We start from the raw sequence: 12,264 nt of genomic DNA, 5'->3' as shown, positions 1-12,264 counted from the left end.
TTTCCTTCTGTAGTGTTCCACAGTGTTGCAAAAGGGTATGCCTAATTTATGAATAACAATTTCATTACCTTAGGGTGTCTTTATTACCTTGTCACCAACTGAATTTTCCCTCCCAGACACTCCCATTTCTCCATTTCTCCAAACATTTATGAGCTATCTGTCAAATGCCCTGCTAAGTACATTAAAGATGAGTAAAATACTGTTCCTGCCTGTATGGGGTTTCCATTTTCAGATTGCTGTCAATTTCTTTGATTTTATTTTCAGATTGATGCAAACTTGGGAAAGATTATTGGATTTATAGAATCTTCATAGGTTAGTCAAGATTCCAAGTGATCAGATGAACTCATCCAAGTGTCATCTAACACATAAAATCAGACACAAAATGTTACCTTTCACTGACAAAAAGTAACTTTGGAAAATGTTATCACAAGATTATTATACTGATGAAAAATTTTAAATTCTTGACTGCTACATGTAAATTTTGTTCAGTAATGCTCTTGGGATGTGACCATAGTATGTATGTAGCCATTTATCCCTTTTGGAATTTCCTAATTCTGAATCATGAATTACTTTCAAGACTACCTTCAAAATTTTATATGTTCCAGAAAGACATTTCTATTTAATAGGAAACTTTTTCTACTGAATTTTCCTTTTTCAGTTCAGCACTAACTACTTTCCACCCTCCATTTATTAGTAGTGGTACTCCTTTCGCTCAGTAGATATTTTGTTGAATGATTGAACTAGATCTTAATTTCAACTGATCCACACACTTCTTTAATCTATTTAATTGTATCAAGATATTTTCAGAGATATTGATTCTTCTCTAAAATTTAGCTGATCCTGGATAATATTAAATTGTACTTCAGTTTAATTTATAGTTTACTCTACCAAAAGGAAGGGGAAAAGAAAAAGATAGGCAAACGATTTTCAGAGACCTTTCTTTCTTTTCTTTCTTCCTTCCATCATTTCTATGTTTGGGTGTCTATTACACAATAAGTAGCATTTTATTTTATTTTATTATTTTTTTCCAGAACAATGTTTTTATTTAAGAATTAAGTGAAAACAAAAACATTAAAGCATAGGAATACACTGACTGAACACAAGTGTCTTGTTTGGTCTGAAATCTTGATAAAGTCCCTCTAACTACTTCTCTGAGGTAGATTTAGGTTGACGCTGTCTCAAGAGAACCTCCCTTCATTCCAGAAGTTACCTTCTAGTTTTGGTTACAGGTTCCCAAGTGGTCCTCTCCAACCTCAGGTTATTCTAGATGAGTAATACCAACACTCTTTTTTCCCCATGGTTAAAAGTCCTCAGACCTATTTTATACCCTCAAAGTTTTGACTGAGGGATGGTCCATCCTTAATTTACTTAAAGACTAGAGATAATTACCAGTAAGATTAGTTGAAAGGGGCAAGTTATTGCCCCACTAAAGTTACAACTGTGCCCTTCTCCAAGTTCTAATGACTAACAAGTAACCATAAGGGCTAATTTTTATCACCACCAAGCCATACATCGAATACTATTTTAAGAATTACAACTGTCAAACATATACTAGTGATAGGCATGATTTTCATTGAAGAGAAACGAGTACATCTCGTGTGTTTTATCACACTGAGCTAGTTTTTATGGTGTAAGAGCTAATGAAAATTACCAAAACACATCAGATCAAATAAATTTCCAGGATCTGTTTTCTAAAAGAAAGAAAAAAACACCCTAGAGTCAGATTCCTTATCACTATGACTTATTCCTCTGACCCTAAGATTATCAAGGTCACCAACCTGTCATTAAGGTCAAAGCTTGGAGCCATACACAAGGTGGCAGTGTAGCAGCTGGCCACCCCCATGAGTCCAAACACCGATGCTGTCTAGAGTTCAGGATCTGCTAAGATAAATTAGAGGACCGCAGGTATTTATTCACCAGTCTACAGTCCCAAATACTGGAGGACTCTTAAGTATTTATATTAAATGTCTTTTAACCTGAGGGAAGGGGGAAAAAAAAAAAAACCCTCACAAGCATGCATTTATAGAGCCCTGGATTAGAGTATTTCTGGAGAATGTTAAAGGTAATCATGATTACACTAAATTGGAGATAAGTGCTTATCCTGAAACCTCTGATGAATTTGCCAACTCCTTTTCCCTTCTAGCATTTAGAACCCTACTTTACAAGCCAATGTACCCTTATACTGCGGTGACTTGTCTTTTCCCCAGAAATAAAAAAGTATTCTTTTCTTGGCAGAATCAAAATAAATGAAAGGTATATCATGAGGCTTGGATTTGTTATAAACAGGATGATGGAGTGGGGGGAAAAACAACACCAGCTCTTCAGTCAGGATTCTTAAAATCAGTCCTTTCTCCATTAATAATGTATCAGTATGTGTTTTACTTTGTGTCGACTCAGACTCCAGTCTTTCTGTCAGCCTTCTCTTAAATATCTTGCAAGGAGTTGACTGACTGTATCTTACCGTTGAAAGAAATATGATAAATGAAGTCACAAAAATATGGCAACAAGCAAAATCATAATGCTCATCCTGGAATTGGCACTTCTGCGTTGATAACAAAAAAAAATTCTAAAGCTGAAATTGCAAATACCAGCAATAATCCAAAAGATATTTTAGGGTGAGGACTGAGGGCATGCCTCAATTCACACCAAGTAAAGCGCTGAGCATTCTGCCTTATTATGAGGCTGGTTCTCCAAAGGGGAAATTTTGGGGAGTGTTTTGATTTAGGATAACTAATCCCTAGCTTTTTGGTTCTTTTCACAACCAGCAGAAGGTTCCCATGTTGATATCACACTAGTCCCCGTTCTACCCAAGAATTAGAAAATCAACAGAGGTAAAGTCAATGTACTTCTTTTCCCAACAGTAACACATGCCACACTTTCTATGTCAATTACTTTCCTTTCTTTTATTGGAGTTCCAAATTTTAAAAACTGAAAGTAAAACTATCATTCAGTGGTTCAGATTAAAAGAAAAGCATCTTTACCTGAGTTACCCATCAGGCCTACTCTGACCTGCCCTAGCTCTTCCCAGAACAAGTTTCTGGGTATCTAAACAAAACTGTTTGCATGTCGACTCCATTAAAAGTCATCTCTAAGGGTGGGATGTTTTGAAAGGACAGCATGTATATTATCTATAGTGAAACAGATCACCAGCCCAGGTGGGATGCATGAGACAAGTGCTCAGGCCTGGTGCACTGGGAAGACCCAGAGGAATCGGGTGGAGAGGGAGGTGGGAGGGGGCATCGGGATGGGGAATACATGTAACTCCATGGCTGATTCATGTCAATGTATGACAAAACCCACTGAAATGTTGTGAAGTAATTAGCCTCCAACTAATAAAAAAAAAAAAGAAAGAAATGCAAGTAGAAAAAAAAAAATAAATAAAAGTAATCTCTACTACAGGGGTCAACTAACTATGAGAACAGTTCTTCTCATACCTGTTAAATGTACACAGTTCACAGTTAGACCTCTATAGAGGTCTACAAAATGCTCTCCAGAGTAGTTTCTTTGGGGCCCACTAAGGTAGAGATTTCCTGCAAGGATTATTTTTTCTCCCCCAGACTTAGTGTTATTTATAGGCTCTTTCACTTATACAAGTTCCCTGGTGTATAAGAACTGATCATTGTCAGAAGATTTCTCATTCAGAGAATTGAAAAAGTCCTTCATCAGATTTTCTTTTTTTTTTTGGGGGGGGGCGGGTTTGCAAACCCAAGAAGGCTCTCCACTTAATGCCACATTCAAGGTAAATCACAAATTTTCACCTGTATGGCTTCTCTGAGAGGTGATAAAGTCACAGTTATGTTAAGAGGCTTTTTTTCACAACTGTTGGGGCTTCTTTCTAGCGGGGCTTTCTGATGTCCAATGAGGCGTGCATACTGTCTGAAGCACTGTTTAACAGGGCATTAAAAAAATATCATCCTCTGATCTGAATTCTCTTGGAATGAGGATAGGTGAGCATTGCTAGAGAGCTTTCTCACATTCACCGAACTTTTAAGTTTCCCACCTGTATAAATCCTCTTGTGGGTGATCAGACATGAGCTTGGACTGAAGGTTTTCAAAAAACTCAGGGCATTTGTAAGGTTTCTCACTGGAGTGATTGATGTGGTTCTGTAAAGACAGCTCTCTGGTCAAACCATTTCTCAAGTTCCTATAACTGCAGATTTTCTATTCCCCAATAAAGTCTGAGCTCTGAGGAAAGTCTGAGATTTGCTTTGAGTTCTCCATCTTAAATGAGTTCTCTTACATTGTAAATAACTCTTTTTTTGTTTGTTTGTTTGTTTATGGTATAATAACTTCTTGTCTGGTCAAGACATCTGTGAGGCTTCTGATACATGGGGAGGGCTGAGCTCAAGACCTTTCTCAGCCACATTACAGATATATGGTTTTTCACCGATGTGGATTGTCTGATGTTGAAGAAGGGCTGAGCTCTGGTGAAAGTTTTTATCACAGACACTGTATTTATAATGCAGCTCCTCTGTCTGAGTTCTCATTTTCTGTTGGGCAATGAATTCCATGCCTAGGAGGAAGCCACTCTCACATGCAGACCACTGATGCGATTTCTCTTCCATGTGGATTCTTTGATGTACAATAAGGTCTGAACTACAGCTGGAGCTCTTCTCATATTCAAGGCATTGAAAAGGTGTGAGTGTGAGTTGCCTGGTGCCTGATGAGGTTGGCACTCCGGGTAAAACTTCTCATACATTCCAAGCATTTATACGGCTTCTCACCTGTGTGTACACCTCTCTGGTGTACAATAAAGTCTGATTTCTGGCCAAAGCACTTCTCACAGGCACCACGCTTATAGGGTTTCTCCCCAGTATGCACTCTTTTATGAACAATGAAGGCTGACCAGTGTCGGTAACTGTTCTCACACTTATTACATTTGTAGGGTCTTTCACCAGTATGAGTTCTCCGGTGGCTTATAAGATCAGATTTCCCACTAAAAGCTTTTTCACACTCCAGACACTTAAATGGTTTCTCACCCGTGTGAGTTCTTTGGTTCCTTATGAGGTTTGTACTTCGGCTGAAGCATTTATCACACTCACTACACAGATACGGTCTCTCGCCTGCATGGCTTTGCTGGTGGACAAGCAGATCAGAGCTCTGACCAAAATTCTTGCCACAGATATCACATGTATAGAATTTTTTACCTGCATGCATTCTCTGGTGTCCTGAAAGGGCTAAGTGGTGCCAAAAACTCTTCTCATGTTTGCTACATTTATAAGGTTTCTCATAACTGTGGATCCTCTGATGTGAAATAGGATCTGAGCTTTGGATGAAGGTTTTCTCACACATACCACATCTATAAGGTTTCTCCCCAGTGTGGGTTCTCCCACACATAATAAGAGCTAAGTTTTCACAAAAGTTTCGCTCACGTTCAAGGCACTGGTATATCTGATCATCTATTTGAGTAATCTCATGCACATGAATAAAAATCTTTTTACCCTTCTGAGGGAATACATGATATATTTTCCTTTTTTGAGTTCTCTGATTATATCTCTCTTCTGAAGTGTACATTTTCTAAAGCTCTCTCCTAGGGAGTTTTCCACTGGTATTCCTGACCCAGCATTTTCTTCATAGTCATTTTCTCAATAAGAACTGGAAAGATACATCTGTTTTAAGCCTTTCAGTCATGAGTAGTTCCTCTCTACAGGTTTCCAGCATCACATGCACTCATTCTTTATGTGGTATTTACAACCCATAACAGGAAAGACTCAAGACTGTCTTCCTTTTGGCTCCAAAAGGTCTCCAGTCCAGAGTTATTAGCAATACTGAATTCTTCCCTCTGCCCGGCTGCAGCCGGCGCTGCCCCTCCGCCTGGGAGCACACTTCCAGTTACTTTCCAGACACTCGGGGTTTGGCTTTCCCGGCGGCCGCAGGCTCCCGACGGTGAACCTAAGGGCCCACCTTCGGGAAAAGAAAGAAAGCAAACCTGGGAGGCAGACGAGAGCCAGGAGCGTCCTTCTTTGAGCGGCTCGGCGAGGGTAGCTGGGGTCAGGCCATTCAGTATGCGTTTTAAGGGCCAACAAGGCCAGCTAGCTTCCCGAGCTCTTTCAGCCTGGCTGGGACAATAAGTAACGCTTTAAAAAGAATACTCAACACTATAGTTCAAGCCACTGCTGGGGGATACTTACTGTATTGTGACAGGGATGAATACATCTCTGCTAATGCTATACTTAGCGGAAAGAAGCAAGATATTTTGAGAACTTCCACATCCATACTTAAATGTGGCTCAGAGGTTAAAGCGTCTGCCCTCGATGCGGGAGACCCAGGTTCGATCCCTGGGTCGGGAAGGTCCTCTGGAGAAGGAAATGGCAACCCACTCCAGTATTCTTTCCTGGAGAATTCCATGGAGGGAGGAGAATTGTAGACTACAGTCCACGGCGTCCTAAAGAGTCGGACGTGACTGAGCTTCACTTTCACTTTCTTTCACTATGTATACACATATATTAAAGTGCTGCACTCAACGTGCCAACAAATTTGGAAAATGAAGTAGTGGCCACAGAACTGGAAAAGGTCAGTTTTTATTCCAGTCCTAAAGAAGGGCAATGCCAAACAATGTTCAAATAATTGTGCTCATTTCGCTTGCTAGCAAGGTAATGTTCAAAGTCCTTCAATTTAGGCTTCAATGGTATGTGAACCAAGAACTTCCAGATGTAAAAGCAGAAAAGGCAGAGGAACAAGAGATCAAATTGCCAACATCCCTTGGATCATAGAAAAAGCAAGAGAATTACGGAAAAACATCTACTTCTGCTTTATTGACTATGCTAAAGCTTTTGACTATGTGGATCATAACAAACTGTGGACTATTCCTCAAGAGATGGGAATATCAGACAACCTTATCAGCCTCCTGAGAAACCTGTATGCAGGTCAAGAAGCAACAGTTAGAACCGGACATGGAGAGACAGATTGGCTCAAAATTGGGTAGAGGAGTATGTCAAGGCTGTATATTGTCACCCTGTTTAGTTAACTAACATCCAGAGTATATCATGTGAATTGCTGGGCTGGATGAAGCACAAGCTGGAATTAAGATTGCCAGGAGAAATATCAATAACCTCAGATATTACAGATGACTTCACACTTATGGCAGAAAGAGAAGAGGAACAAAACAGCCTCTTGATGAAAGTTAAAGAAGAGAGTGAAAAAGCTGGCTTAAAACTCAACATTCAAAAACCTAAGATCATATCACTAAGTCCCATCAATTCATGGCAAATAGATGGGGAAACAATGGAAACAGACATTATTTTGTTGGTCTCCTAGATCACTGCAGATGGTGACTGCAGTCATGAAACTAAAAGAAATATAATTTCTTTTTCCTTGGAAGAAAAACTATGACAAACCTAGACAGTGTGTTAAAAAGCAGAGATATAGCTTTGCTGACACAGCTCCATATAGTCAAAGCCATGGTTTTTCCAGCAATCATGTATAGATTTGGGCTATATTGAAGGTGAGTGCTGAAGAATTGATGCTTTCAAACTGTGGTGTTGGAGAAGACTCTTGAGAGTTCTTTTGACTGTAAGGAGGTCAAACCAGTCAAGCCTAAAGGCAGTCAACCCAGAATATTCATTGGAAGGACTAATGCTGAAGCTGAAACTCCAATACTTTGGCCACCTGATCCGAAGAGTCAACCCATTGGAAAGGACCCTGATGATGGGAAAGATTGAAGGCAGGAGGAGATGGTTCGATAGCATCACCAACTCAATGGACATGAATTTGAGCAAGCTCTGGGAGACAGTGAAGGACAAGGAAGCCTGACGTGCTGCAGTCCATGGCATCACAAAGAGTCAGATACAACTGAGTGACTAAACAATAACAACAACAGTGTGTACAGATAAAAGAGAATACAAGCTCTTTGTCAATAATAAGTCTTGAAGGTAACTTCTCCAAGCCTGTAGACCATCTGGCCGTTCTCTTATAGAGGGTCACTTTTGATGAACATACATTCTTAATTTTAGCATGAATCAATTTATTAATTGTTTTCTTTGTGGTTATAATTGGTCCTTTCTATATCATCTTTAAGATATCTTTGCCTGCCCAATGTCATGAAGTTTTTCTCTCGTATTATTTTCCATAAGCTTTATTTAGGATCTACACTCTACTTAGAATTGACTTTTGTATATGAAGTGAAATAAGGTGTCGTGGTGTGTTGAATTATGGCTCCAAAAGACACTCATGTCCTAATAGTTGGAATCTGTGAATATAAAGGTACAAAGAGACTTTGCAGCTGTGATTAAATTAAAGATCTTGAGATGGGGAGATTATTATGATTGGGTGATAAAACTATTCAAAAGTGTCCTTTAAAAAGAGAGTCAGAGAGAGATTTGACAGATGGAAATGGACAGGTTATATGACTATAGAAGCAGAGATTGAAGTGATGTAGTCACAAGCCAGAAAATGCCAGCAGCCATCAGAGACAAGAAATAACTTCTCTGGAGCTTGCAGAAGGAACAAGTCCTGCTAACAACTTGATCCGAATCATATAAGACACATTTTATGCTTTTGCTCTCCAGAATTGTAAAAGAATATATTTTTGTGGTTTTAAACCACGCAGTCATGGTAATTTGTTACATCAGCAACAATTAATACAAAGGGTCAATTCTCAAGTTTTTCTCTTGATTTCCAATTGATCCAAAATCATCAAAGCAAATAATTCTCATGATGTTTTTATTGAATTCTCAGATATTTATTGGATGTATATATTTAAAATTTCTAGTATTCGCACTCTTGTCTCTTATCTTTTACTTATTTTTGTGAATATATATACTTAAGATAATGCTTTTATTGTGTACTTTTTACTCAAGCAATATAAAAAATAAGCATGAAAGTGCACTAAAAACTGAAATTACAACTGTTAGAAGTGGTTAGACGTTGGAGAGTGTGTAGAGAGAAGAGAATCATCCCACATTGTTGGCAAGAAGTCACTGTGGAGAACAATATGGAGGTTCCTCACAAAACTAGAAGTAGAGCTATTGTATGATCTTGCAATCCTACTCTTGAGCATATATCCAGTGAAAACCACAATTTCAAAAGATACATGTGCCCCAATGTTACTGCAACACTACAATAGCAAAGACATAGAATTAACCTATCTGTCCACTGACAGATAAATCAGATATATATATAATTTCACTTCAGTCACTCAGTTGAGTCCGACCCTTTGTGACCCCATGGATTGCAGCACTCCAGGCTTCCCTGTCCATCACCAACTCCGGAGCTTGCTCACACTCATGTCCATTGAGTCAGTGATGCCATCCAACCATCTCATCCTCTGTCATCCCCTTCTCCTCCTGCCTTCCATCTTGTCCAACATCAGGGTCTTTTCCAATGAGTTAGATCTTTCGTATCAAGTGGCCAAAGTATTGAAGATTCAGCAAACATCAGTCCTTCCAATGAATATCCAGGACTGATTTTCTTTAGGATTATCTGGTTGGATCTCCTTGCAGTCCAAGGGACTTTCAAGAGTCTTCAACACCACAGTTTAAAAGCATCAATTCTTCAACACTCAGCTTTCTTTACAGTCCAACTCTCACATCCATACGTGACTACTGGAAAAATTATAGCTTTGACTAGATGGACCTTTGTCAACAAAGTAATGTCTCTGCTTTTTAATATGCTGTCTAGGTTGGTCATAGCTTTTCTTCCAAGGAACAAGCATCTTTTAATTTCATGGCTGCTGTCACCATCTATAGTGATTTTAGAGTCCCAAAAAATTCAAGTCTGTCACTGTTTCCATTGTTTCCCCATCTATTTGCCATACTAAGTGAGGTAAGCCAGACAAAGCCAAATATATGGTATCAATTATGTGTGGAATCTAAGAAAAAAATTGATACAATTGAACTTATTTACAAAGCTGAAATAGATTCATAGACATAGAAAATAAAATTATGTTTACCAAAGGGGAAAAGTTGGGGGAATAAATTAGGAATTTGATAATAACATATAAATACTACTATATAAAATAGATAAACCACAAGGACCTATTTTATAACACACGGAACTATATTAAATATCTTTTAATAACTTACAAGGGGGAAGAATCTGAAATAGAATATAACTGAATTAATTTGCTCTACACCTGAAAGTAACACAGCTTTGTAAATCAACTTCACTTCCATAAATAATAAATGACCAGCTTTAATATTTGGTGAACACTACCATAGATATGAAGATACCTGGATAGATGAATATGTAGAAAGTTTTTTTTTCTTTTTATTAAAGGAAAATAATATTGTCCATGGATTTTAAAATGAAAATTACATTAAATCAGTAGTTTTCAAACTTTTAGGTCTAAGAATGCTTTGAAAGTGGAAAGTGAAAAGTAAAAGTGTTAGTTGCTCAATCATGTTTGACTCTTTGTGACTCCATGGACTATTGCCCACCAGGCTCTTCTGTCTATGGAATTCTCCAGGCAAGAAGACTGAAGTGGGTTGTCATTTTCTCCTCCAGGGGATCTTTCCACCCCAGGGGTAAAACTTGAGTCTCTTGCACTGCAGGCAGTTTCTTTACCATCTGAAGCACCATTTAGCATACTTAAAATCTATTGAGAAATCCCAAAAGTTTTGGTTTACATGGTTTGCATCTTTTAATACTTAACTGGATTAGAATTTAAAACTGAGAAAATTTTCAAATATTTACTGATTAGTTAAAAGTAATAGTAAAATCCATGACTTATAACCTAAATAAACATATTTTGTGAAAAATATTGTGTTTTCCAAAACAAGAATGAAATAATCAGAGGAGTAATATTATTCTATACGTTTGCAGGTATATTTAGTGTAATGCTTAATAAAAGACAGATGGATTCTTATATCTATTTCTGTATTCAGTCTGTTGCAAATTGTTGCTTTGGCTAGATTCTAGCCTCACACAGAATGTAGTTGAAAAGAAAGGATTAGTTTAGTAGCTTTTAAATGCAGACAAATTGGACAAATAGTAATTCCTTTAAATTTAGTTGCAAAGAGGAATCTGAAACTATCTTAACGATCACTACATACTCTGTTATATTAAAATTCCATTGGTATTGTGGACTCTGTGGGAGAAGGCGAGGGTGGGATGTTTCAAGAGAACAGCATGGAAACATGTATATTATCTAGGGTGAAACAGATCACCAGCCCAGGTTGGATGCATGAGACAAGTGCTCGGGCCTGGTGCACTGGGAAGACCCAGAGGGATGGGGTGGAGAGGGAGGTGGGAGGGGGGACCGGGATGGGGAATACATGTAAATCCATGGCTAATTCATTTCAATGTATGACAAAAACCACTGCAATGATGTAAAGTAATTAGCCTCCAACTAATAAAAATAAATGGAAAAAAAAATAAAAATAAATTTAAAAAAAGTAATTAAAAAAATTCCATTGGTAAAAAATAAAAATAAAATTTTTATAAAAAAATAAAATTTCTTGTACTTTGAATGAATATTCTACTTGTACATGATTTTATAACACCATGCATTAACTACTTGAAAAATGTTGGTTAACAGGTTAAAGAAATCTTTTAAATGTTGACATATTTTACTACATATATATATATATATTTTTAAAAGTTCATTTATGTAACTACTGAACTCATCAGAAAGTATTGGGAAATTCTGAGGCCCATTATAGAAAAGGTAAGTTTGCTAAAACTGCAAATTTTCTTAGGAAACTTGAGTTTTACCATTGTCAACAGATATTGTTAGTGCTTAACTTAAAATAATAAGCTTACTTTGTTAATTTTTGAGAAAAATACTGTAAAATACACATCTCTAAATAATTATATGTTATCTTTTAGTCATTTTTCACATCACAGTTTCATTTTAGCTGCTTCAATTAGCAACTTAAAAGATGCACATGATCTTTTCCTCACATCAGTTATCGTACTTTATTGTGCAGCACGTGTCAATAATATGTAGTACGTAACAGACTTACTTTATGTGTACTTCCCCTTTTATACATAGAAAACTAGAGCTTCACACACGAGCATTGAGGATTTTAAAAAATGAATTCATTTTCTTGCACCATTAAGGATCTTTCGGTGTCTATTTTTACTTTGAGCCCATAGTGGAGTAGAATAAAATGAACAAATACAAATTGGGGCCGTTGCCAGAAGCTTCATCCATTCTGACTTTTGTATCATGAGTGCAAATATCACCACAGTGAAAAAGACAAATGGCTTACTTTAGGTTAAGAAAAAAAAAAAAATCTAGGTATTATGGAAACCTGAAAGGGTTGTGAAGATACTCAGGGATCTGGATAAACTTGAAAAAAATATCTGTTCACATCAAATTAA

The 12,264-nt window shown here is 37.4% G+C and overlaps 1 pseudogene; it reads right to left on the bottom strand.

Moving 5' to 3' along the window:
* Nucleotides 1-4,146: 4,146 nt before the first annotated feature.
* Nucleotides 4,147-5,514, bottom strand: LOC110152953 (zinc finger protein 322-like; annotated as a pseudogene).
* Nucleotides 5,515-12,264: the final 6,750 nt, after the last annotated feature.

This window comes from Odocoileus virginianus, chromosome 19 (assembly GCF_023699985.2).
Source record: "Odocoileus virginianus isolate 20LAN1187 ecotype Illinois chromosome 19, Ovbor_1.2, whole genome shotgun sequence".
Taxonomy (NCBI): Eukaryota; Metazoa; Chordata; class Mammalia; order Artiodactyla; family Cervidae; genus Odocoileus; species Odocoileus virginianus.
This window is presented reverse-complemented; position numbering and strand designations above follow the sequence as displayed.